Source organism: Typopeltis vanoorti, chromosome 9, assembly GCF_054136105.1.
Source record: "Typopeltis vanoorti isolate ZY-2024b chromosome 9, IOZ_Tvanoo_1.0, whole genome shotgun sequence".
Lineage (NCBI taxonomy): Eukaryota > Metazoa > Arthropoda > Arachnida > Uropygi > Thelyphonidae > Typopeltis > Typopeltis vanoorti.
Genome location: NC_143557.1, coordinates 98,604,998 through 98,632,636, shown reverse-complemented (window position 1 = coordinate 98,632,636; position 27,639 = coordinate 98,604,998). Strand labels below are relative to the sequence as shown.

Sequence of the window (27,639 nt, the reverse complement as noted above, 5' to 3'; positions counted from 1 at the left end):
ACCAGTTAAATGATCCGCTTAAACTGTTTACATCATGATTTAATGGATCTATGTGATTTCCGCAAAGTACTGTAGAGTGGTTTTCCTTGCACCAAAAACAAGCCTTCCTGGTTCAACTGCTGAAATAAATTACTCACTTAAAAAAAGGAGGCGGAAAGAATAATTCAGTTTGATTCATGAGCGAAAAAATGCAGGAAGAGTCCACTCTAGTGTCATCGCTATGATTTTGCGATCCTCCTACCGCAAAGCTATCGGCCATCTCCTCTTAGGATTTCGTAGACTTAGAACTTTTATTTGGCCTGCTATGCTGTCTACTACTCCCTTTTGTGCCAAATACCTTTTCAGTACTGTTCACAATGTTGAATTAGCAAGGCCCAATTCACTTCACACCAACACGACCACCATACTTGTATACTCTTTATGTGCTAGGCTCCCTCTATTGTAAATTACAAACGATCCAGCAACTCTCCCATTAACACTGAGAATGTTTTCAAGTAAGGTATTAAATCTCTGTAAACATTGCACTTATGTCATCATAATTTCCATTCTAATGTTAATGAACTCAAAACACTGTCCTTTTCACTTTCTTCTAGTGTATAATCACCCCCTGTGTGTCCTATTTTATTCTTTTCTGCAAATTCCATAGAATGCATAGAAAAAAATCTGGTACAAATGTGGCTACATTTCCTTAATTATCTTAATTAGATTTCTCGTACTTATCTAATTTCTGTTTTATAATAAAACTTAATTCGTAGCTTTTAGTATTTATTTCTAGAATAAACAATAAATGTTTATTTTATTTCGTAATTCTTATCAAGATCTTGCTCATCTGGGTCTCGAGGTGTACAAGCACTTCCTTATTTTGATTCTGAAAGCGCTGTTGTTGGTGGTGTCATAAATATATAAGAATCTTTTCCTTCCTTTATTTATTTCTCAGCTGAATAGGCAAATTTCAAAATAATTTTTGTTTTGAAATATTCCACTAAATTTACGCACCTCCTAAAGAATTGAGTTTGTTCAAGACCTATAAAAAATAAAATATAATAATTAAGGTATTTAAAGATTAGAATTTAAATTTTGGTTGTTTGATATGCAGTCAACTACTTAGCTACATAACAATACAGTCCAAGAAAATCTAGGCCAAGAAATACAAAATAAAAAAATAAATAAAATAATCCTATGCTTGTTGGCCACTGAAGCCAACAACCTTTATGGTTAGATTGCTAGTATTCTAGTTTTCTTTAAAAAAATAAATAAATAAATAATAATAATAAATTACATTCAAGCAGTATTTTCGTCGTTTATGAATTTTCTTTGTTCTAATGGCAACAGACTTAAATTCACATAATAATTTAAAACAAGAAAAGTCTTACCGCTTTGATAAGCAGTTAAGTGCTGTTGTCACAAACATCAGACCACGTGGTAGACGAAGCGTACACGTCAGCTGTGGGGATTTTCCACTCGTAAAAGATCGATAACACGTGCATGTTCTGTTTGACAGGTCAAGGCTGTTCGTGCTAAATACGTGAACTGAACGAAAGACGAGGCAAAGGCTATCTGTTCTTTTGTGTTAAACAATCACTAGATGTCACCTGAGGTCGAAGTACCGCTATATATACATGCATATGGAAATATAATTAATTAATTTGTGATGTAGTGAGTTCTTTATAAAATGAATAAATAATGCAAATCTTAGATCCAGACGAGAGAAGAAATATCAAATTTCCAAAACTTCACGAAAGGTCATTCGCTGTTCAGCAAGCATTTATCAACATAACATATCGCTGTGCTTCTTACGAGTTTCGACATAAAGACTAAAACTAATAAAAACGTTTTGTCTTATAACGCTGTGATTTTCATACCGGAATTCACAAGTATTAAGCGCAGAAATCTTAACAATCGTGCACTTCCCCGTAGCTTGAAATTATAATATCATTCCAGGAAGACGCCCTCTAACGGAAGGGTAAATTCATTTCATTTATATTTATTTTGTCTCTCTTAAAACCAAAATAATTTTATTTTAGACTGTGTTTAATCGATATGAAGATTCTATTAATAAAACTATTTTGATCTTAATAGAAATGCCTGAAAATGTAATGTTAATATTAATATTAATGAAAATGAATATTATTGTTATTAATTGTTATTGTTATTAATAGAATGGTTAGTTGTTATGGTTAGTTATGGTTAATGGTTAGTATATATTGTTATTAATAGAATGGTTAGTCTGTTGCCGTGGTATGACAGAGAGGAGTTTAGGAGGAGGGCCATAATCGCAAATGACATTATGCGTAGGTTATGCAGACGGTGTGGTGTGGTGTGGAATTCGTGGACGTGTGGAATGAGTTTGAAGGGCGAAAGGACTTATACAAGATGGATGGCCTGCATTTGAATGGACTTGGTGTGCGTAGACTGGAAAGAGTATTGCTGAATGAAGTGAAAACGGATGTGCAAAACCAGGGAAACTAGAACTACCAAGGAGGGGGGGAAATGGATATGCAGACATCAGTGAGACAGATGAGTGTAAGAATGTATATAATGTACCCGAGCCAGCACTAAGGACAAAAAATGGGAATGGGTCATTTAGAATAACACATCAATATAGGGATGGGACTAAGGGATCACTGCATTTCATGTATACTAATGCCAGGAGTATTAGGAACAAGAAGGAAGAATTTTTGGCCTTGATTGGCTCTTCCTGGCCACAGGTTATTGGCATTAGTGAAACATGGCTGACGGAAGAAGATACAGTTAGTGGGATAGAATGTGTAGGTTATAGTGTGTTTAGGAGGGACAGAGAGAATAAAATGGGGGGAGGGGTATTATTGATGATAGCTGATGAACTGCAGCCAAGGAGAATTGAAGTTGTATCGCAGGATAGTGAAAGGAGCTCATTTGAGGCTATCTGGAGTGAGATTGAGACTGGCAGAATAAAATATACAGTTGGGTGCTGCTATAGACCAGACGATGGAATAGATGGTGGAGATAGGGAAATTGATGAAATAAGTGGAAGGAGGGTAGTTATTATGGGGGATTTCAACTATGGTAACATTGATTGGAAGGAGGAGAGGACACATGTGAGGAAGGAAAAGGATTTTATTCAATTATTAAGGGATAACTATCTGAGACAGCATGTAATTGAAAATACTAGGGGTGTGAGAGTGCTTGACCTGGTAATAGCATCTGAGAATTTGACTGTAATGAATATGACCATGTTGCCACCTATTGGTGAGAGTGATCATAAGGTCTTAACCTGGGAAGTGGCTAAAGGTGTGGAATTTTCGATTAAGACAGGGTATATGTGGAATTACCGTGCTGGCAAGTATGACAAGCTTAGGAGATTGCTTGGATCAGTGCCATGGCATGTACAACTGTAAGGGCTGGACGTCGATAGAGCATGGGAAGTGGTCAAGGAGCATTTACAGGAGGTAATGGCTGATTGTATACCTAGGTTCCGAATAGTAAAACAAGTAGGGGTTAAATGGATGAATAACACCATTAAGCTTGAGCTGCAAAAAAAGAAACAACTGTGGAGGGAATTTAAAGAAAGGGGTGACCTGCAGGCACACGAACGGTATAAAGTGCAGGCCAGAAAGGTAACGAGTGTGGTAAAAAAAAAAGCAAAAGCGGATTATGAAAGGAAACTAGCTTTGCAAGCAAAAGAGAATCCCAAACAGTTCTTTCAATATGCTGCAAGCAAGAAAAAAACTGTACACGGCAAAATGATTTTAAGGAATGACGATGGTAAGGAGGTCACTGAATCAGTCGATATAGTGGAGTTACTGAGCACGCACTTTGCAAAAGCATATCATCCAGGTGGTGACATTGAAAAAATGAAGGAACCATTTGTTTATACGGGAATAGTGATGAATGAAGTGGATGTGACTAGTCTATTACAGAACCTTAATGTGAACACATCTGTGGGATTGGATGGTATACCGGCACGGGTCTTGCATGAAGCGGCTAAAGAATTATCAGTGCCCTTGACCATGTTGTTTAATCTGAGTCACAGGTCTGGTTTAGTCCCGAAGGTGTGGAAAGAGGGGAAAATAGTTTCACTGCATAAAGGAGGATCCAAGACTACGGTTGCAAATTACCGACCGATCAGCATATCAGGAGTCGTTGTCAAGGTCTTAGAGAAAGTAGTCAAGGGAAAAATACAGGAATGGATTGATGAAAACGAGATACTGTACAGGGGACAGCATGGCTTTGTGAAGGGTAGATCATGCTTCAGTAACTTGCTCAAGTTTTATAACAAGGTGATGGCTGAACTGGATAAGGGAAATGGGTTTACAGTGATACTGCTGGACGTGTCAAAGGCATTTGACAGGATACCACATGGAATACTAATCCGTAAACTACAACATATGGGAATGGATATAGGATTGGTAAGATGGATAGGTGGTTGGTTGATGAAGAGATATCAAAGAGTAGTTTATTCAGGAGTAGAGTCCAAAGGACGGCCTGTGACTAGTGGTGTGCCGCAGGGTTCTGTTCTTGGACCACTGCTCTTTAATCTGTTCATTAACGATGTAGGGAAGGATCTAAGTGGAACAATTCATTTGTTCGCTGATGATGCAAAGTTGGGTAGGGCAATAGTGAATGCAGAAGATGTCAAAGTCTTGCATGATGACTTAGATAGATTGGAGTTCTGGGCTAAGGAGAATGGATGTCAATTTAATGTGACAAAATGTAAGGTTATGCATTTTGGGGTGAAAAGATTAGCAGCAGTATACCACATTGGTGGAACTGTACTCCAAGAGATTGATGAGGCCAGGGACTTGGGAGTGTTGGTGGATAGGGAGATGAAGTTTAGGGGGCACATTGCAAAAGTAGCTAAATCAGCTCATCAACTCACTTGGTTGTTGAAAAATACCTTGACGAGCAGAGACAAGCAAGTTATTGTACCTCTGTACCGAGCCTTGATAAGACCTCATCTCGACTACTGTGCCCAGATTTGGTCACCTCGGTTCCTTCTTGATGGGGAGGAGGTGGAGAGGATCCAGAGGCGAGTGACTAAGATGATAACAGGTCTATGGAATGAACCATATGAGAACAGGTTGAAGATTTGTGGGGTGCAGAAACTAGTTGGTAGGCGGAGGAGGGGAGATATGATTGAGACATTCAAATTGCTAAAGGGATTCTATAGGATTAATTCAGAGGATATTTTTGAGATCAGGACTGGTGGTGGGACACCTATGGAAGCTGGGTAAGTGTGTGGTTAGCAGGGGTGTTAGAGCTGGGTTCTTTACTTTTAGAGTGGTAAATGAGTGGAATAAGCTGCAAGAGTCTGTTGTGGGTGCTATGACGGTGAACGAGTTTAAGACAAGGTATGATAGATACTGTGAGAATGTAATCGCATAGTTGTGTGGACATGATGTTTAGGGCCTCCCTCGATGGGTCTAAGGACTCCTGGAGTCGCCCTAAATAATAATAATAATAATAATAATTGTTGATAAAATTAATATAATTGTTGATAATATTAATACTATAATTAATTTTAATATATTAATATTAATATTAGTAAAACATTTTGATTATGATTTTGAGTGTATATCTTGAGCCGCCTTTAGCCGAGATAACTATTTGTGGCCGTCTTGGCATTGACTGTACCAGGGGCGAATGCTGGTCTTGAAATTCACGCTTGCTCTTGTTATCATTCAGGGAGTTAGAGGTGTGACTGAAGTCTGTAATAGCGGAATAACGAATTACTAACCATTTAAAACTATAGATTTAGAAATTTATGTACATTTAATCATACAAATAAACATTTATTTTACAAATGATATTCTATCTTTTTCAATTTAGCTACTTGAATACAAATTCTACCCTACAGTCCTTCTTTATGAACTGATCAATAACATCATCATAAAAAGTTGGTTGTAACTTAATTTCCCAAGCAACACGCACATTTGTTAAGGCTGGCTGAAGCTTACTGGCTAGAACTACGTTGACTGCGTATAGCCTGTGTTTAAGCAACAGAGTGAGGCGACGTGAAATGGCTATGCGTGCGCATGAAATCACAGTGATGTTGTTTTGGCTACCCATAGCAAGTGAACTGCTCACTCATTTTCCACGAGCTACATTGGGTTGAAAAGGCTTTGCTTCCTCCCTATCCCTATTAGTGTAAGAAGGCATTAGTTGATTTTTATTATTTTTACAGTTTAGTACATGCACGCGCACGCGCGCGCACACACACACATTAAATAAATAATCTAAGGTATTTTTATTCCCCAAAGACAGTAGGTAGAGTTCCCTGATGAAACTAATTATTTGATAGCTTGGACTCTATCAGTGGAGACTTAAAAGATGAAGACTGGCTGCTCATCTATATTTAAAAAGTTAGAGCATTTCTATCCACTGGATTCACTCACTATTTCATATTCCCTAAACTACAAAATTCATGTTTATTGTCTATGATAGTGTGAGTTTCAGCATAATTTTTTTAGATGCATGGTTAAAAGATTCAGTGCGAAAAAAAAAAAAAAATTTCTTGTGTCAATGATCGACAAATTTGGAAACAGACAGCAATGGCAGGTTATTAAGACGTGCATATGATTGGTGCGGTATTAACAAAAGATCGTGCGACCGAAAGATAAAAGCATAGCCGATAATTGAGTTGAAATCCTAACTCTCTTCAACCGAATATATATTTCTCAGTTTTGATACGTTTACAAATTTTAACATGTTCAGTTGAATTTTATTGCTGCACACTCACACACATCTAATTGATAACAATAGTTTTTAGTCAGATACTGTTTGCGGCTGCAACATATGGTTTTGCTTGAGTCTATACCACATAGTTTCTGTATGATGGGACATGTGATTCATTAATTAGTATCGTTTTTATCCCAGTCTCTCTAATTGCACTATTTGTTGAGAAATATATTACACAGAGCTTGTGCTTTATTCATTGACATAAAAAAGTATTGTAGAGACAAGAAAAGTGTTTTCTGCAGTATATGGAAAAAAAAGTTTTAATTTCTTTTTTCAAAAAGTAAAATCAGGGGTGCGGGTTATATGCGAGGACAAGTTATATTCGAGTAAATACGGTATTTCAACTATGGATAAGTACAATGGTAGTGTCTTTAAACGGAAAAATAGCTCAGATGACAGTGATAATACAAAACGAGTTTGTAATGACAGTTTGTGTGTAGTTTCTGAAGAGAAAGAGGTCTGTAACGAATCCACAGAAACACAGAATTCCCATCAGTTGCAATGCGATAATATTAATACGCTGAACGAAAGGAAAGATTTGCTGACTTGCTGGACACTCGACCAGTGGATCGCATTCAAAGGCAAATGCAATTGTTTAGTTTTGTAGGAACATTTTTCTGTTTTGTGACTTTTCTCCCTTTACGGTAATTATGCCTACATTACTGTGTTATTATTCAACAATTGTTTACAGTTTTGAATATGTATATAAAGTCGATTTCAACAGTCGCCTGATTACGAGTGTGTGATGAAAGGGACGGGGAGGTTTGGAGCTTCCCCGGATAGCATTCAAAGACAAATACAATTGGTTATTTTGTATAGCGCTCCCGGAACTTATTCGTTTAGAATTTAACCACTGCTTTTGGACCACTCTTCCCATAGGCATATAATGAGGTCCTGGACTGTTGCGGGGTGGAAGTCGCTTCACCTCACCACACTTCAGTTCATCCTACAGATGTTCTCTGTGGAGACAAGTCGAGTGTGGTGACGTTCATGTCCACAAACCACACAGTAACAGCAGCAGAGTTATGACACTGTGCGATGTCTTTCTGAAAGAGACAATGGTCAGTTCTGTAGAAACGCCACAAAGTAGGAAGCATTGAATTGCGTAGAATATTCAGATACCTCTAGGAATTCAATGTTCGTGGCGCTACAAACAAAGGCCCAAGGCCAAATCAGGTAAAACAAGAACGTACGGTGACACCACCAACTCCGAACTTCACAGTTGGGGGTTACGCACTCTGGTAAGAGACGTTCACTGGGCATCCACCACGCCTACATCAGATCATCTTCTCGGTAGAGGGTGTAATGTGTAACACACCATAAGCGTCACACCAGCTTTCCAAGCTTCTACGTCTCACAGTACATGCTCTTTGTACCACTGAAGAAGACGCTGCAAGTTCGGGTAATGTGGCTCACAACATGGGAACCCATGTTGTGAGCCTAACTGAATGTTTTTGTGCCGATTCGAGTTCCAGGTGATGCCGGAAACTCCGCATTCAACGTATCTGTCTACAAATAGCATATTATCCTTCGTAGCACCCTGCGATCACATTTGATGGGTCATCCACTGTGGATGGCACTTGCAGTTAACTCCACACTTCCATCTCAGTATGCTATCCTTGATTGTTGACCTGGGATTGTCCAGTTTATCAATAGTTTGCCGAACAGGTAGGTCTGCAACATGATATCCTATCACAACACCCTCTTTCAAACTCCGTGTTTCTTTCTCGCAGTCGTTTCACAGTTGCTTGACTTGGGAGCATCATATTCCATCATATTTTTTTCTGGTTACAAATACCTGACTCGTTACATGGTACGATGCACCTTGCCGATGTGGTGCCCGTTTACTTCTCTCCAAGCAGATCAAGCATGTGCAATACTTTCCTGAAATCTGTATTTATTAAGGTTATTATCTTTCCACGATCATTCTTACTACACATAATAGAAGAAATCTTTCGAGTTTCCTTTAACCCATTCAACAAACTTCTTTTCATAATCTGATTTCTCCTTCTTCACCGTAGTTGCCAGTTACTTGTCCTGTCTGTTGTACTGCTTATGTGACTGCTCCTCACCTTTCACACGATATTCATTCACTAACATTTACTTTTTATTTTGCTCATATTTTAAAGTCTCATTCATCCATTTAAAACCCCTGTGCTTAATTCTCTAGATTCTAGTATTGCAGTCAGTTAAGAGCTTTTTTCAAATTCCCCTGAACCACTTTCCATGCACTACTAATTCCTTTACTAATGCACAAATGCAAACTTCCTTTGCAGTATATCATAATCACCTTCTTTACAGTTCTACATATTCTCCTAAAACAGCCTGTTACATGCATTGTCATTTCCCAAATCAAAACTGCAAGCTCACTTTCATCACTTGGATGCAAAACACACCTCATTTATGCCCATTCACAAATGTTATTAGATCTAACATTTTTTCACCTCGAGTCCCTCTCATAACGTGCTGCGTAAGGAACAGTGTTTCATAATGCTAGCCTGGGTAACATTGTAGAAATGGCGTTTGCATCTATAGCATTAAGGTCTGATGAAACAGTGGTGTAAGTTCGAATCTAGTCGCCGACTAGAGGATCTTTTTTTTTTAGGCCTTTCTTCTGTGTGTTCCCGAGTTAGCTGATCTTTGGCATGAACACATAGATTTCTTCTCTTTAAAACTCTAGCTTTTAATCCCACTACACAATAAAATACCCTATAACTCATGCTATTTCAGAGAATTATATATAAAATGTTAGGCTTAGGGACTTCGAGATGGTGGCAGTTATCTGCCATACCCCTTGGATACCAGTTAACATGACTGATAGTTCTGGATTAGTTATCTGTAATTTCCTGAACAAGAATAAAAGGCATTAGCATATTATTATTATTATTATTATTATTATTATTATTATTATTATTATTATTATTTAAACATGATAAAATTCTTGCATGAACTCAATTGCTGGCTTTCACGCCAAGAAATATGCTCAACCGAATACCTAACGATAATTGGCGATATAAACATAAATATTGCAAACGAAAACCAGAACAACACTGTACAATTCCTAGACACGCTATCCATGTATAATCTAATACCAACAATAACATACTACAACAATACTAGAGAAGAAATATTCGGAAATACTATCACTGCCTCCTGTCTAGATCATATAAACGTCCGAGCACCACCAAACAGTTACATTGCATCAGTCATCAAGTGCAAAGTAGCAGACCATTACTTCACCGCTCTAAACCTGCACACCAAGACAATATCAATGCAATGTCCCAAAGAAGAAAAGCGACAAAAAACAACAATAGACAAAGAAATAGTCAACCACGAAATAAGAAAAACAGACTGGGAACACCTGGCATCAGATTCAGTAGATATCTTATATAACAACATTAAACTCACACTGGAGGAAATATACAAGAAAGCTACAAAGAAAGTCAGAATTCGTTCAAAAACAACACAAAATCCTTGGATAACATAAAACTTAATCCTAGAAATACACAGAAAGGACGTTTTATGGAAAGAATGAAAGCGATATCCAAATAACACAGCTTTAAAAACTGAATATAAAATAACAAGGAATCGTCTTACAACACAAATCAGAAATGCAAAAAGAAGCTACTACAGAGACAAAATAACCTCTGCACAAAACAACATAAAACAAACCTGGCATCTGATCAATGAAATGCTAGATTGTGTTCCCAACACCACCGCCTCCGAAACCATAAAACACAGCTTCATGAAAGACGCAGAACCTATCTAACAACTAGCAAATGACTTTAACCAATACTTTGCAGACTCCATCCAAGACCTGCACAGAAATATTCCCCCCCCCCAATCACAAAACGTGACCCTCCACTTGGACCACAATGAAAACAGACATTATGGTTCACAACCATAAAAGAAGCAGAACTTCTCTCTGCAATACATCAAATCAAACCAAACAAAGGCCCAGGAATTGATGGTATAAGGCCTAAAGATATAAAGCGACATGCAACTAGTTTAAGTCCTATCCTACTAAAATTAATAAATAAAATATTTAAAACAGGACAGATACCAAGTATGCTAAAGACCTCCATAATCACACCCATATACAAACATGGAAAAAGAAATTTAATCAGCAATTACAGACCCATAGCAACATTACCAATTATCAATCAAATTATGGAGCGGATCATACTGAAGAAACTCAGCATACACAGAGACCTTTCATATTATCCCCCAAACACAATATGGTTTTCAAAAAAATAAGGGAACAACATCTCTCTTGGAAGACTTCGCAGACGTAATTAATACCGCCTTAGACAAAAACAAAATTGCCGTGGTAGTCTTTATTGATCTAACTAAAGCATTCGATACACTTACACATCAAACCTTGTTAGAAAAGCTGAGGCATGTTGGAATAGACGGGCCTCTTCACAGGTGGTTTACAAACTACCTTCAAAATAGAAAGCATATCACACGTATCGGATCAAACCGAATCAGAGAGCTACCAGTAACCTGTGGAGTACCACAGGGAGCTGTACTCTCCCCAAGTCTATTCAACATTTACACTTACGATATTAATCAGCTACCACTCAAAGGTAAGATATTCCAATACGCAGACGATACAGTAACAATATCCATCCACAATAACGCAAGCATAGCCCAAACAAATATGCAACATGACATAAATCTGATGATAGATTGGCTCACGAAAAACTCCATACACTCAGAAAAGACAAAACTAATAATATTCAGAAATCCACTGACGCGACCAGTTGATAACAAATATATAACCATCCAACATCCACTTTCCAACATAAAAAACACACACGGAACAGCAAAACCACTACAATCACTCAGGTTGAAACAATACGATACCTTGGAATTTACTTCGATGCAGATATGAACTGGAATAGCCATATAAAACATCTACACAACAAACTCCGAACCATAACTGGCAAACTCTACAGGTTAAAAGACATAGTTCCCATACGCCTAAAAACACTAATATACAAAGCACTATGTCAAAATATACTAAGATACTCTATAACAACGTATGCTTTCTGTGCACCCTACAAATTAAATAGATTAATGTCGCTACAGTACAAAATGATAAAACAGATCTTTTGGGAACAAAGAGAAAATAACGACTTTATATATACTGCAATGTCAGAACACAAAATACTGACAGCAAAACATTTATGTCACTATGCAGCTTTGCTAAAACATTATTTCGATACCAACTACAGGACAGTCAGAAATACATACCGTATAACAAGACCTCAGACAACTAATTCTATCACATATAAATACAATAATCACTACGGAAAGGCCACGCGAAACTTCTACATCCCAGACATGATCAACAAATTACCTTTTGAATACAGAAACCTTACAAACTACAATAGCCTGAAAAGAGCTCTAAGGACATATTATGAACAAGAAACACGCATCCAAAATACCATGCAAACTTAATGAAACACAATATATCAATATATTCGCTCAGGCTTCCAGTTCAGCGATGCATCAATACATTCCAAGTTATTGTGTGTGTGTGTGTGTGTGTGTGTGTGTGTGTGTGTGTGTGTGTGTGTGTGTGTGTGTGTGTGTGTGTGTGTGTGTGTGTGTGTGTGTGTGTGTGTGTGTGTGTGTGTGTGTGTGTGTGTGTGTGTGCGTGGTGCGTGCGTGCGTGCGTACGCGCGCGAATTTCTCAATAATAGATTTCGTAGCTTCCCAACACAGCAAAACAGCAAAAAAACAATAAATAATAACCAACTGGCGTCATCCTCAGATAAGCGTACATATAAGCTTCGAGGATGAAAGCAGAGAAATTAGTTCTCATCCAAGATGTATCATATGTAACCAAATGCATGTAATGTACGTATCACATGTAAACCAATGTACTTAATGTAAGTATCATATGTAAACAAATGTATGTAATGTATGTATAACTGCAACAAAAGTATGCAATATAGAGGGATTATATCCATTGATATTGTATATATATAGTGTAAAATTGCAAAGAAACATCTGTAATAATCATCATTATGAATATTATAATAATATATGTTCTAAACAGTTATTGTTATTATTATTATTACTTAAAAAAACTTTATGTACGAGAAAGTATTTGTTATGCATAATTGTGTTCCTATAATGTATGTAATTTATCTGAGAAATAATAAAAATGTTAAAAAAAATTTTTTTTAAAATTATTATTATTTATATATTATATTATTGTTTCGTATTTGTAGGCGAATATGTTTTTCAATATTTATTTAGATAAGAATAATATTTAGTTGCTGATGAAAATATCGTAGTAGCAAATTAAAATACTGGCATAAGCTCCAAAATTGCGTGTATGAGATACCTGAAGAAATTTATCTTGAAATGTTTTATAAATCAAGGGTCACAGCAGCAGCTATCAAACCAATTAAAAAAGTCATCAAGTATCTTTATTTAAAAAATAATTACGTTTCAAAAATCGACCCGCTGTTCCACTTCTAAGTTGAATAATATCGATCTGCCTCTTTTATTTGCCGGAGGTATTCAAGAGCGCAAAGCTTGCCTGCTTTGATATGTTAAATCCAACTAATAAAAAAACTAGAGCACTTTAAAAATAGTGAAGAGCTTCTAAAATTCCTTCATCTTTCTCTTCACCTTCTTTCAAATACAAGTAGCCCTCGGCAGTGGCGCACCCAGGATTTAATCTTGGGGGGAGGGGGGGATCCGAGTTGAATGGATAAAAATATTTTTAATACAGTGAATTTGCATTAAAATATTTTTATCCGTTCAACTAAAATTCGTTAAATTCATTCATTCAATAAAATTCATTAGGTGATTATAAAAATTTATTTAAAGAATAAAATCCAGTTTTCTTTTCTTTTTACAAAGCTCTTGAATTATTTCAGTCGTGGTTACATTAATCTCTCTCTCTCTCTCTCTCTCTCTATATATATATATGTGTGTGTGTGTATATATATAGCAAAGCCAGTTCAATCGTGATTGTGTCGTGGTAGATCTTAAATAGGTTTTTAAAAGGCGTAAGTTAGAAAATGACCTTTCACTGACGCATGTTGTTACCGGAAGCGTTGCAAATTTTTTTAATAAGTTATAGATGTTAGGATATATCATTTTGTCACACTTTGAAACTGCATCAACGGCATTTTTGCGTGGAGCTATTGCAAACGGTTTTTCAAATTTCTTATACCACGACTTGATTGTTTTCAAAATTGCTGTATTTGTATAAGGCAAATCACCGGCATAAAATTCACACAATTGACAAAAATCTTTCATTGCACTTGCTGTTGAAGCATCTTTTCCATTTTGTAGAAGAGAAAAAATATATTTCAAATATATTTCAAAATGTTTCAGTTCCGAGTGAAATGTTCATGAAATTGAGTCAATATTTGGTCACTAAATGGAATGAAATAGTTCTCCTGAAATACTCTTCTACTGAGTCGGCTGGAACATTGGACCTTAATGTTTGTTTTGATGAAGTCCTTCGCTTTTTAATGTCAATATTAAAATTATTGGCTTTTATACATGCTTCATCGTAAATATCTTTAAATGAAGAATCTGGTGTTTCACGAACGGTATTTAATTGAGCCTGTAGACCACCTGTCCCATCATCGCGGACCATCTGTGGTCCGCAGACCATAGGTTGAGAAATACTGCTATAGGGTTCTCTCACCTTATGTGACCCCTAATTCATAAGTAGTATAGAAATAGAAGACAAGACACAACATGACACACAACAAAACAAATTTTAATTAGGAAAAGTATTTTGGAAACTTTTCTAGTGTTTTTTAACTTTTTCTTTTTAGGGGGGGGGCAGGTCCCCCCCCCCCAGGTGCGCCACTGGCCTCGATTTACGCCGGTTCAATTTACGCCGATTCACAGTAACGCCGGTTGCCTGCGCGTGCTTTCTTACTGTAGTGTGGTTGACTGAGAAACGACGCTAGCAGGCACTAGTGTTTGAGTGTTTACCGAGCTACTACGACGTATATGTATCACACCTAGTTTTAATGTTGAATCTACCTAACTGTTCTATTTTTTTTTTTTTTTACGTACATACATATTTAAATTAATAAATTACGCAATTACATACCATGTCTGATAATAGAAGTGCAGAAAAATTAGCAGAACTTGGTGTTAAGAAGGCGCGGAAATCAATCACACTTGAAAAGAAGATGGAGGTGATTCGAAGAATGGAAGATGGGCAGACACGTGCTAATGTCTGTAGAAGTATGAACTTACCTCCATCGACTGTTACTACAATTATGAAAAATGCAGATAGAATAAAACAGTCTGCCGTAGGGCAGCACTAAATGCAAAACTACGTCATAACAAGAGTAAACTTTACGAAAAAATGGAAAAATTATTATCATTATGGGTGGATGACTTGAATCAGAAAAACATTCCTCTGACGCAGGCTGTTATAACTGAGAAAGCAAAATCAATTTTTGAGGATCTTAAAAAGAGAGATGGAGACGAAGAAACATTTTTAGGAAGCAAAGGTTGGTTCATGAGATTTAAGTCTCGAAGTAAGTGCCACAGTGTCAAATTATGTAGTGAGGCGGCAAGTGCAGTGTTATTGGAGCAGCTGCTTTTTCTAAAGAATTTCAAGACTGTGTAGAACAAGGAAGTTATCCTCCTGATTTCATTTTTAAAGTTGTTGATGAGACTGGGCTCTACTGGAAAAAATTGCCATCACGCACCTTTATTTCCTGTGAAGAACGTTCCGCTCCAGGTTTTTTAAAGCTACAAAAGATAGACTTACGCTTTTGTTGGGTGCAAATGTCTCCCAAACTGTGAAGCTTAAACCAATGTTGGTGTACCATTCACAGACACCACGAGCCTTCAAGGGTCTAAACGCCATGCTGCCAGTCTATTGGAAATAGAACAAGAAAGCTTGGGTTACACAAGACGTTTTTTATAGATTGGCACACAAATTATTTTTATCCTACCATGCTTCGCTTCTGTAAAGAAAATGATTTGACAGCCAAGACATTGCTTCAGTTGGATAATGCCCCTGGACATCCTCAAAACTTTGCTTGAGTAAGAACACCATTGGATGTCAAGGTTGTTTATATGCCCCCAAACACAATATCGCTTTTGCAACCAATGGATCAGGATGATCCATCAGTTATATCAATCTTCAAAGCTTATTACCTCCGTGTAACATTTATGGAAATGGTAAGAGTCTTGGACACTTCAGGAAAAACTATTGAAGACTATTGGCGGTGTCTCTCGATATTTTGAAGGCATTAATAACATCGAGGCAGCTCGAAACGACGTGTCAGCAACGTGTTTAAAAGGAGCATGGCGAAAAGTTCTTCCAGCATTTATGCACGACTTCGAGGAATTAGAGCAAGAGGGAGAATGTTATTGAAGATGTTACCAAGCTTGGCGAGAGGTGGGATTGTACGATATTACAGCTGAAGATGTGACAGAAGTCTTAGAGAGCCATGATAAACCGCTTTCCAATGAAGACTTAAAAGAATTAGCCGAACAATTAAGTCAACATCCAAAGGAAGAGAAAGAAAACGAAGAAGGTCCTCTAAGAGATATGAAAACGGCCGATTTACAGCGTATCCTTGCAAGGATATGCTATAAATCGTATCCTTACAGCGTATCCTTGCAAGCATAGAGACAATGACTGATGAACTCTGCGAAATGGACCACGATTGGAAACGGAGTGCGAACGTAAAAAGGAGTTTAATCGCATCTATTCGACCTCATACTGAACTCTTTAAAGAAAATTTAGGCAGTTAATACCGGAAACTTAAAAAAAAATGCAGTTGATCCCAAACCAGGAACTTCAACATAGAAATATGTTAAAGTTCCTGGGTTCGTTTTACGCCGATTCAGTTTACGCCCGTTTTTTTAGGAACGGAACTGAGGCGTAAACCGAGGGCTGCCTTGTACTTAGAGTTAAGTACTGAAATAGATTGATCCAAGTTCAACCATTTTTTGACTAAATCTGGAATATGACTGTTTCTTAGTTTACTTCAGTACTCTTGAGAATTTTGACACAATCCGACACTGAAATGAAATGGGGAAGAACAATGATGGTTGGAAACATCCGGGTTATAATCCTGTCTAGGACGTAAACAACCATTATATCGGAAGTAACAGGGTTTTTTAGTTTCGGAATTTTTTTTTTTTTTCATCCCACAAATAATAAAACCACCTAGGATACACGGAATTAATTAAGACATATAATTATACTGACCTCATAACCCTCATTGCTTCCATCATTAATTTCAGCTAGCCCAACTCATGCATCGTATTACAAAACACATTTTAATGTGTTTAATGGGCGATGCTAATTAATTTAAGAAGATAAATTATTAATTCATCCTCATAAATTAACGTCGCTGGGACTGCAAGTAAGCAATTGATATTTCCTAATGTTTTTTTTTTTTTTTTTTCCTGCAGTTTCAGAGAACTGAATATCTGACTCTAAAATTACTTCTCTTCTGTCCTTACTAGAAAAAATAAAATAAATCCCTCATTTTCACTTTTCCGACTTTCGTATACGTTTTTCCACCTTAAATTGAAAGTTTATTTCATGGTCATCTGTTCAAGGCGATCTCTAAAAACATTCAAATTTTTTGAGATCACCTTGAACCTTTTCTTCAGTGGAATACTGGATTTCTTCATTATGCGTTATCATCCAGGAGCAGTTAGTACATAGGCACTGCGGAACTGCAGCACCCCCAAATTTTCTCGATATATTTATATATATTTATTAATTTATTTAATTTATATTTGCTTGTAATATTTCATTTTATCATCAATAAGTCTATACAATTCTCTTATTTTGTATAAAAAATAATAAAAATCCATCTTGTAGCACTTAGGAGGGCGCTAGCAGCACTGCGTTTACTACAGTACGCGCGCAAGCATATGCACGTCATAGTGAGATGCGAACTATTAGCGTAAAGCGGCATGTCCGTCGCGCAATTCCACTGTTGTTTATATGCAGTTTGCTCTAGTAGTAGAGTGTTCGTAGTGCTTATCGTGTTTACTCCGTCTCTTTAAATATTTGGACATTATAATTAAAGGATTTAATTGTAATGTCCAAAAATTGTAAATCCATTCCTTTAATTACAATTAAAGAAATGGATTTTATTTTTAAGTAATTTTGAATTATACCAAGCTGCATAATTTTATCGATAATAAACAATATTTTTTCATGTTTAATTTTTTTTTATCATAATTTTGATATTTTATCCAAACACGTACACACTGTACTTACAGTGTGTATGTATATTTCATGGCATCTCATCATTAAGAAACAAATTCTGCTAGGCGCAGACATCTCTCGTGTGTATGCATTTTTGATGGAGTGGCACGCACGCACACAGCGAGAGAGAGAGAAAGAAAAGTAAAATAAGATTATTTCCCACAATAGGGGATAAGCATAGTTCATCGGGGATATATTAAATTTAAGCAATGTGGTAATGTTTTCATAATTTTATTTATTCGTTCTTTCCATAAGGAATCTGCTTTTATGGCTTCCCAGCGAATTGGGTGAAAGCAAAAACGCGATCTATAAACTCAGAATGTTCCGATCCATGGTACTTCGTAACTTAATGAATTTCTTTTGTTCATCGTGACGAACAATCACAAATCTGGACAGGTGAAATTAAGATAAACACAAGCGAAATTAAGATAAACACTATTCTTGTAAATAGAATAGCCGCACATTTTTCTGCGTTTAGGTCAATTCTCCATTTTTTAAACCATAGTTCAAACGTCAGCTGCATTTTATAGGTGCTTAGTTATTAGTTTCGGGCTGAGTGATCTGAAAAGGGTGGTCTGAAAAGTTCTCGGCCTAACAACGAAGAAACGAATTTATAATTTCAACATTATTTTTATTGTTCAACATAATCTCCCTTAAGACTAATACATTTATTCCAGCGCCATTATCCCGCCCCTTTAGCGGTTCTTAGTAAGATCTGCAAAATACCCTTTACAGCTGCAATCACCTCTTGATTCGAAGAAAAGCGCTGACCAGCGAAGAAGAGTTTTAGTTTTGGGAAGAGATGGAAGTCAGAGAGAGCCAAATCTCGGAAATAGGGTGGACGTTTCAACAATTTATAGTACAGATCTCTTATTTTTCCATTGCCAAAACACCTTTGTGGGCAGGTGGATTGTCCTGATGAAAGATGATTTTGTTCTTCTGCAAACCGTATCTTTCATCACGAATTTTTTCGTCCAGTCTGGTTAATATATGTCGGAATAATATTCCGCGGTTATTGTTTTATCCTTTTCAAGATAATTAATAAACAAAATGCCTTTAGCATCCCAAAAACACCGATGCCATGACCTTTCCTGCTGATGGAATCGACTGTCTTTGGTGCAGAACAACCGGCGTCTGTTCACTGTTTTGACTGCTGTTGGATTGTGGTGTATAATGGAGAATCCAAGTCTCATCCATAGTAATAAATCGACGCACAAAATCAGTTTTATTCTTGTTAAAACGCTCCAATCACTGTTCGGAGATTTTCATGCGAGTGTGTTTTTAGATCTGCTGTGAGCAACCGCGGCACCCATCTTGCACAAAGCTTTTTCATTTGCAATTCTTCATGCAAAACGTATCCTACATATTCTTTTGAAATGACTATAATCTCAACAATTTCATGTACTTTGACTCGCCGGTCATCCAATAACATATCGTGCACTTGATCAATGATTTCTGGTGTTGTTACACTTTTTGGACGTCCACGTGGATCATCTTCAAGGTTGGTACGGCCACGTTTAAACTCAGCAGCCCAATTCTTAATTGTCGAAAACGAAGGAGAAGAGCGCCTATAAACTTAGTTTAATCCTTTATCCAAGTGTGAGCAAACAAAGTTTGCGCCTGAAAGTATCTTCAGGACTGGGTTAAGGTGATACAACACCAGGGCAACTCGTTGTAAAGGTGGAGCAAGCTACCAACTTTCATATCTCAGTATCTCCTATAATGCCATCTATGGTCGAGGCCGAGAACATTTCAGACCACCCTCGTAATAAGCGGATATAGTAGACTTCGTACGAGGAATATCAGCTATATAAATGGAAAATAATAATGGAGAAAGTAGGGAGCCTTGCGGAATGCCTGCTGTAATTTTACTGTCAAAGTTTCTGAGGCCTTGTATTTTAACTTTGAATTTTCTGTGCTTTAGAAAAAATCTGATAAGTACAATCAAATGAAGTGGAAATTTCGTTGTTATTAGCTTAAAAAGGAAGCCGTTATGCCACACTTTTTCCAAATGCTTTGGCTATATCAAGGAAAATGGCACCATTTTGTTGCTTCCTGTTGAATTTGTGCGAGATATATTCCACGATTCTCTGGGCTTGCTCTACTGTACAGTGGTTTGGTCGGAATCCAAACTGTTCCTCTGGAACAGCGATTCCCAAATGGTGGGTCACGACCCAGCACCGGGTCACGAAAGCTAAATGCTGGGTCACCTAAAAAAACTCTCGAAACTCTAAAATACAAATAAATAGCGTTTAATCGGGACTAATGAATAAATAATTTAATTAATAAACACGAAAAACGTGCTCCGTTCGTCCGCGTCGCCATTTCTCTTTGTTCGCGGTAAAGTAGCTGAACTAATGGCGAGACTGCATCAGGCGTACCCAGTTTTAGCAGAAAAAGCGATAAAATTTCTAATGCCTTTTGTCACAACCTATAAGTGCGAAACAGGCTTTTCAACACTGGTTTTTCTAAAAAAATAAATATAGAAGCCGATTGGAAGTCGAACCGGATTTAAGAATAAAGTTATCATCTTTTCCTCCAAACCTGGTTTCTAGTTAACAGCATCACATTCTCATTTCTTTATATTTTTGTAAGAGTAAATGCTTATTTATAATAATAATCAATGAAAACTGTATAAACATTCAAATCTGTTTTATTTTACCTATTGGCCATAAAAATTTTAGTGGGTCACGAAGATGAAGTATTAAAATAACCGGGCCACGGGGAAAAAAGTTTGGGAACCTTACTCTGGAATAATGTTGTTGTTCGATGATTCTTGCAGTCTTGTTAGAATAATTTTTTCTGATAGCTTTCCGGGACAGGAAAGGAGGTTAATTGTTCGATAGTTTTGAGGAAATTTCAAATATTTTCCTGCTTTGGGAATTAAGATTAGATTTGCTGTTTTTCCATCTAGTTGGAAAGTAGCCAAGTCTCATTGCATTTACGATAACAACTACATGGCTTTTTTGTGGCAGTCATTTAATAACTTTGTTCGTGATTCCATCAGGGCCAGGAGTCTTTTTATTATTGAATTTTTTGATTATTACGAGGACTTCGGCTGGGGAGGTTGGGTGATTATTCATTTGATGGATACAGTGATCCAGAATGCGAAGTACCTGTCGATGCACTTTGGAAATGAATGATATATTTGGAAATATGTAGTTTGGACTAAACTGCATTTCAAGATTGTCTACAAATGCTTCCGCCTTTTCATCTTCATGGTGTAAGATGCCATGTTCACCATGTATTGGTGGAACATAATTTGTTGTCTTGCCGAGAGAGATTTGAAGAATTTCCATAGAGTTTGGTTGTTGTCCGGTTATAGAGATCGGAGCGTGTTGTCCCAGTGCTGGTTGCAGAAGTCTTTGATAGCATAGCGGACTAAGTTAATGATTCTATTGAGTACTTGACGGTCTTGAGGAGCTAGACATTTATGATATCGTCGTCGTGTTTTGTTTTTGGTGCTAATGAGAATAAGAATTTCCTCCAGGAGCTGATTGGCTTTTTTACGGGTTGCAACAGAAGTGACTGCTGCTAAGCCCGATAGAATTTGCTTTTCTAAGTTTAGAATAGCAGCATCAATTTCATCTTTCGATGATATAGATGGCAGAGGACCAATAAGATTCGTAACTTTTATAGGAAGTTGGGTCCAGTTTGTAATGGTTGGATTAATCATAGTGTCTTCTGGTACAACACCCAGCTGGAGTAGAACTGGGTTGTGGTCCGAGCTAAGATCATTAATCACCATTATCTGATAAAGGTGAGTGATTTTTTCATATGGAGGGATGACAGAAATTTTATTTTATTATATTATTATTATTATTTTTTTTTTCACCCTGCAAATTCCGATCTTTGGAATACTTTAACAAAAAAGCTTACCGGAACAAGATACCTTATGATATGGTTACACAACAATGAATGGAATGTAAAAAAAATCAGCTAATGCCTTTTTATTACCGTATATAGGGAGTATGCGAGGCGATTTTAGCTCTATCTAACTTTTGGAGACTGAGTGGGCAGTTCAATCTCCACTGGTAGCCAATCAGAGATAGCTGGCCCAAGGCTATCACTAATTAAGCGGCACGCAGTGAAGAGAGACAGCTCATCAACTGTCGCCATCTCGTGGTCCCTAACCCTAACACTCGTATTTAATGTCTGAAATAATGTGGATTCTACCGTCGATTTTTTTGAATTTACGGGACGAAAAACCCGAGTTTCCTGGAGAAAAATGTAAGTTCAATAAAAATAAAAATAAATAAATAAAATCCTCTATCTTTTATTCACTAAAGGAAGCAGGTGGAGCCCCTTTAGCCTTAACTAACTTCTTAAAGGCAGAACGTAAACAGTTTCTATCCTGCAGCCTTCACTGATAGTGAGCTCAGTGAACATTTCCAACTGACACCTAACGTTTACTATAAACTGAAGGTAATATGCAAGAAGAAAGTAATTCATTATTGGTTGAATTTTTTTTATTTAGAAACGCACATAGTTACAGAGCACTAACTGTTATCTTGACTCAGCTGTTCTAGTGGTCATACCTCTAATTAGAAGCCATTACATAATTTCTTATCTGTTATTACTACGCAGTGTATATGGAATTTTGAAATTTATATTCGTGATAGGTAATCTTTTTAACAGACACTTTCAATGATATCTTGACGTAACATTAACGAAATAGTTGATATTCTTTAATAACAATAACAGTTAAACCTATTAAATGACGTGATTTAAGCGAAATAAATAATTCTCAGAATAGTAATGCTACAGGAAAAGAGGGAATGAACAAGGAACTTTTTAACTATTCAAGCAGGTCTTTTAAGGTGAGATTTTTTTAATTTTATAAACATGTAACGGAATGGTGAAACACTAGATAGTTGATGTAGTCTTAAACTTATAAATATCAAAACAGAAACATAAAGAATATACAGTACTGTTAGCTGTCATCAAAAAGTTTTTGATCAAATTAATGGAATTTAGACATAATTTTATTTGGGATGATCATCATTCATCTCATCTCGTCATCCAGTTCAGGGATGATGAGATGAATTAGGCTTATTGCTTGTGATGACCTTCGGCTTCATAGAAACCTAATTATCACTGCGACAGGTCAGTTAATTCTGTCTATAGAGGCCGTGTCTGTGAAATGAGTGTATCTTTTTGCCTTGTGTGACGAAAAAAAAAAAAAACTGCTTTCGGAAAGAAAGAAAAGTCTCCACCTCTGTATGAATCCGATTAGCTTACCTTCATTCGAAAACTCTTATAAAGATTCTCCGTGGATTCGAACCTAAGGGTATCGTCTTCAGATGATGCCTAATTTGTGCTCGTTGATGGTGGAGACTCATGAACTTGAAGGAATCATTGTTCACAAAATGGTCGCTTCGAAATGCTTCTCATATATATATATATATATCGTCAATCATAATGATCATATTTAAAAATCAAAAATCCCATTAATTACCTACTCATAAAGCAGAAATAAACGGCATCTTGTTCCTCTTGAAGGCAAATTAGTCTTAAAAACACATAAGCAATTAAAGGTAACAAAGACTTAATTATCTGAGTTGCCTTTACTTAGTATAGAATAGAACAGATGGGCTTGTACAATTCAATACTAGTCTTGCCGGATCATAAATTGTGAATAGCGGGTGTTGACAAAAAATCGTAACGTAAAATTTACAATGAATAAAATTTTGTCGGCAAGATGAGTGGAGAAGACTATCGGTAACAGTGGCCATGTGGAGTTCTCGTCTAATGGTTCATGATGTTTAATGATCCATAGAACCTTGAAATCTTGTTCAGGCGCTAATGTCTCTTAATGGAGTCTTACTCAGGAAAGAAAAAAAAAATAAAAATAAAAAGCAAAATAAGAACGGGTGTCACTTAACTCCGGATAATGGGCCAAAGGACACCTCTATAAATTATACGTATTAGGATGACAGTTTATACACTGCAGCAACAAACGATCTGAAAGAGGTTTTATTTGTGGCTGATTTTATGACGGAAAAATCAATGCGACTATTTAAGAAATAGTTATACTAGTTCAAAAGTTCAAATTAAATATTATTATACTGAATAGTGCTTGAATTATTTTATACTAATTTTATCATGTTATACTATTTTTTCATTTGTTAAAATTCTTTGTTTATCAGCTGGTACTGTTTCAGCAAAAAATACATAAAAAGAAATTTTTGACGTTTAATTGATTATATTTCAGTAATATTAATCTAGTCCAGATCTTAATCCATTACACTCCGTATTTTTTTGTACGAAGTAGAAAGAGTTATCTCAACAATTGCTGATTTCAATCTTGCGGTATGGACCAAACTTTATTTCTGCAGATAGATGGCGTGACCTTCGATTTTGCATATTACGAATAAGTAACTCTCAATGCTTTCAGGCATAGAAACCACAAATTTGTTTTCAAAGGCGATATGAAATTGTCCAAGTACATCCTGCTTCATCCCATTACAAGAATGATAATAGTTATTTCCTAACCCTTGACTCAAACTATCCACTCAACCATTCAGGCCGGCGTCTATACACGCAAACTTTCATTTCATCTTCTTTTACAAATTATATCCAAAAGCCTTTTACAGCCAAATAAAAGGTAAACAGCTTTTATAAATCCAACTGTTGCTTAATAGGAAGCTTTAAACCCGTCTCCACAGTGTTTATGTCTATCAAAACATGTTTGTTCCATCTGATTAGGTGATCTGTTTTCCAAGATGGGGAAAAGCTACTTTCTGTTTCTCAGGTAAAAAATTAAAAATAACTAGTGTCTTAAAGGAAAAGAGCTACGTCGCCGTATGAAATTGAATCAGAATTATAATCGAAACAACCAAGGATATACAGCTAGTAAGCTGTATTCATTAACTGTGTTCTGCTATTGATCTGTCTGTCACTCGGAGTGTTAGCAGAAGAAAACTGACACTTTTGTATGAGATCCTCCTATTGAAAAATCCTCACATTAGTTCTAAACGGGATTCGAACCCAGTTTTTTTTTTCTACTAAAGGACTTTATCGATGCGCTACAAAAATAATGATAACATTAAAATCATTGGTGTGGATGAGATCTGAAGGCATGTATGTACGCATACGCTTAATTGCACAGAAACTATTCCGTATGCAGCGATTCGTACTCTATATCGATCTAAGATGTCTCCATACCAATGTGAATTCAAGACTTTCAACCTCTGGAAAGGGTTCAAATCTCGTGGAAAGAGATCTGGGTTCAAATCTCGTCCGTTAGTAAGCAAATTGTCTAGCTTGTTTTTCTCCTTCTTGCGAGTAGATTTTTACTTCAGCCAAACAGATAAACCAATCCGAGAACAGACACAATTGACACCCAATACGCTGATGGTTCATAGTCCATCTTCGTGAAGCTTCAAAATCGAACAACTGTAGAAACGAATCTATGCTCGGTTAATTACCTCGTGCATAATATGTCTTGTGCACGAACAGTGAACCGAAAAATAAGTTGAGAATAAAATAAGCAATAAAAAAAAAAGTTTTGTACTCGTACATTTGAAAACAAAATAAAATATTTACGGGGAGTATTCTCTTGAACTTCTTATCTTCTTCCTTCTTGTACTAGCGTTGCACACTGCTAGCATTAAGAACGTCGAGCCTCTCTAAGATTCCCTAGTGTTGACATAATTCAGTATTACAGAGAAAAGAAGTAAAACGAACAAGTTCCCACGTGTGGGGATGTAATAAGACGAGGCCAAAAGCGCGTTTCGCTGATCTCTGCCCAAAGTAGAAGTGATGTAAACATGCCACAGCGTCAGCTGCTTTATGAATATAAATAAGTTGGTGAGGCAATGTATGTGCCTAGTTTGAGTTACTTAGCCGGTTTTCCAATTACAGTCTCGAACTGCGTTAACTGCACTAGGGAGTACGCTGATATGGCGTTCTCCGTATACACCCGAGCATTTTAAACAAGGAAACCCATTTCTTGGAATAGTTTATTTTTTGTGACAGTAAAAAACGGCCGTCCAAGTATTAAATTAAAAGCAACACCCTGTCAAATGACCTTCGCCACTCCTCCCTTTCGTTAACATTACTGAAGCATGAAACACATCGTGAGTCACGTGATCAGTGACAGCCGCTAAAAGAGTCATTAGGAATTATGCTTAGAGTGACAAGAAAGAGCGATAGTTGGGGAATTTTAAAGCTGTGCCCAACTTCGAAGAGGGAATATTTTATATTTTATTTTTTTATTATTTTTGTATGTGTGGGTTGAAGTATGCGCGTCAGATTCACAACACGTCATCAATTTCACAAATTATAACACACCATGCAAATATTTCATTTTTTTTTTAAAAAAGCAATTCTGTTACAACTTAAGCGGTATGCAGAAAACGATGTGTGAGGCTAGTGATTTATAAGCTGAGATTAAGTGTTAGCAAACCAATAAGAGTATGCAGTTCGTGGTATAAATTGCAGGACATGAAATTAGTTTGTCTAGTTCAAAATAAGTTACTGCAAAAGCAACATGCATGTCTGTTACCTGTTCTACACGAGGAAAAAAATTGGTAGATTTTCGATTGGTAAACTACAATCGTTTGAACTCCTTCTGAGTGTATTCCAATGATAATAGGATGTGAGCTTAAAAGGCAATGTTCCTGATCCTGTTTACACTCATGACCCAAAATATTACGACCACCTGCTTAGTAACTGCGTGGTGGGCGTCCTTCGGCAGAGACCATCGTTAGTACTCGTCTTGGCATTGATTTCGCAGGACCGTGGAAAGTATTCTGAAATATTCTCGACCATCGCCGACAGAACTAGGTTCAGGCATCGACCCGCATACGATTCCAAAAAGTTCAATCGGATTCAAATCAGGAAAATTATGTGGCCAGGAGCGTGCGCACAGAATGCTTGAATGCTTGCATAAATACAAGTCTTGTGACACGGGACAATGTCTTGCTGGATATTGTCCAATAGCTCCATTGGGCTAAATTGGGATATTGCCCAATTTAGCAATATCCCAATCCATTGGGATATTGCCAAATAGATCCATTGGGCTAAATTGTCACCATACAAGGCAATAACCTGGTCCGAAACAATCCAGAGGTGAGAATTAGTGGTCAAAACTTGCTCACTGTCTATGACAACAATCCCCATACCAAGACACCGCTAACTCAGGCCTGTTTCTGTCCAACCGTGCAGTTGGCCAAAAACCAAGCTAAGTGGCCATAATGTCTGGATTCGTGAATGTATTTTTATCTACTTTACTATGGTCGTTTTTTTCGGGGGAGTAGTGAAATCGGAAATCAAAAGAGCAAGTTAAAGAATCGAAGTTAAATCGACAAATACTATACTCCAGATGGAGAAGATTCCGTCTCCACATTAGGATATAAGATTAGATCTAAGCTGTCTGTGTCAACATCAATGCAAAAATTAGATTGAACTTGTTTATACAGATAGTTGAGAGTAAAAATCCTTTTTCCAGACTCTAATCTATAACATCTTCCTATCGGAATCTTTAACCCCTATTTTATGTTCGAAACTACTTTTTAGTTAGTGTTAGAATTTTACCCTGATTCCCCTCGTTGGTAATCCTTATAAATAGCTTACATGTGATGAACTCTGACGTTATTCAATAGCCGCATGACGCATCCCATGGAAGTTACTCATTGGTGTCATCAAGTTACTCATTGATGTGAATAACGTCA

The 27,639-nt window shown here is 36.8% G+C and overlaps 1 protein-coding gene across 1 annotated transcript in view; it reads right to left on the bottom strand.

The window, feature by feature from the left end:
* LOC150103289 (uncharacterized) overlaps positions 1-25,543 on the bottom strand; it is a 431,466-nt gene extending 405,923 nt beyond the window's left edge. The window contains exon 1 of the mRNA XM_090397778.1: positions 25,511-25,543. The gene's annotated coding sequence lies outside the window, so the exon portion shown is untranslated. The remainder of the gene's footprint in view (positions 1-25,510) is intronic.
* Between the last annotated feature and the right edge of the window lie 2,096 nt (positions 25,544-27,639).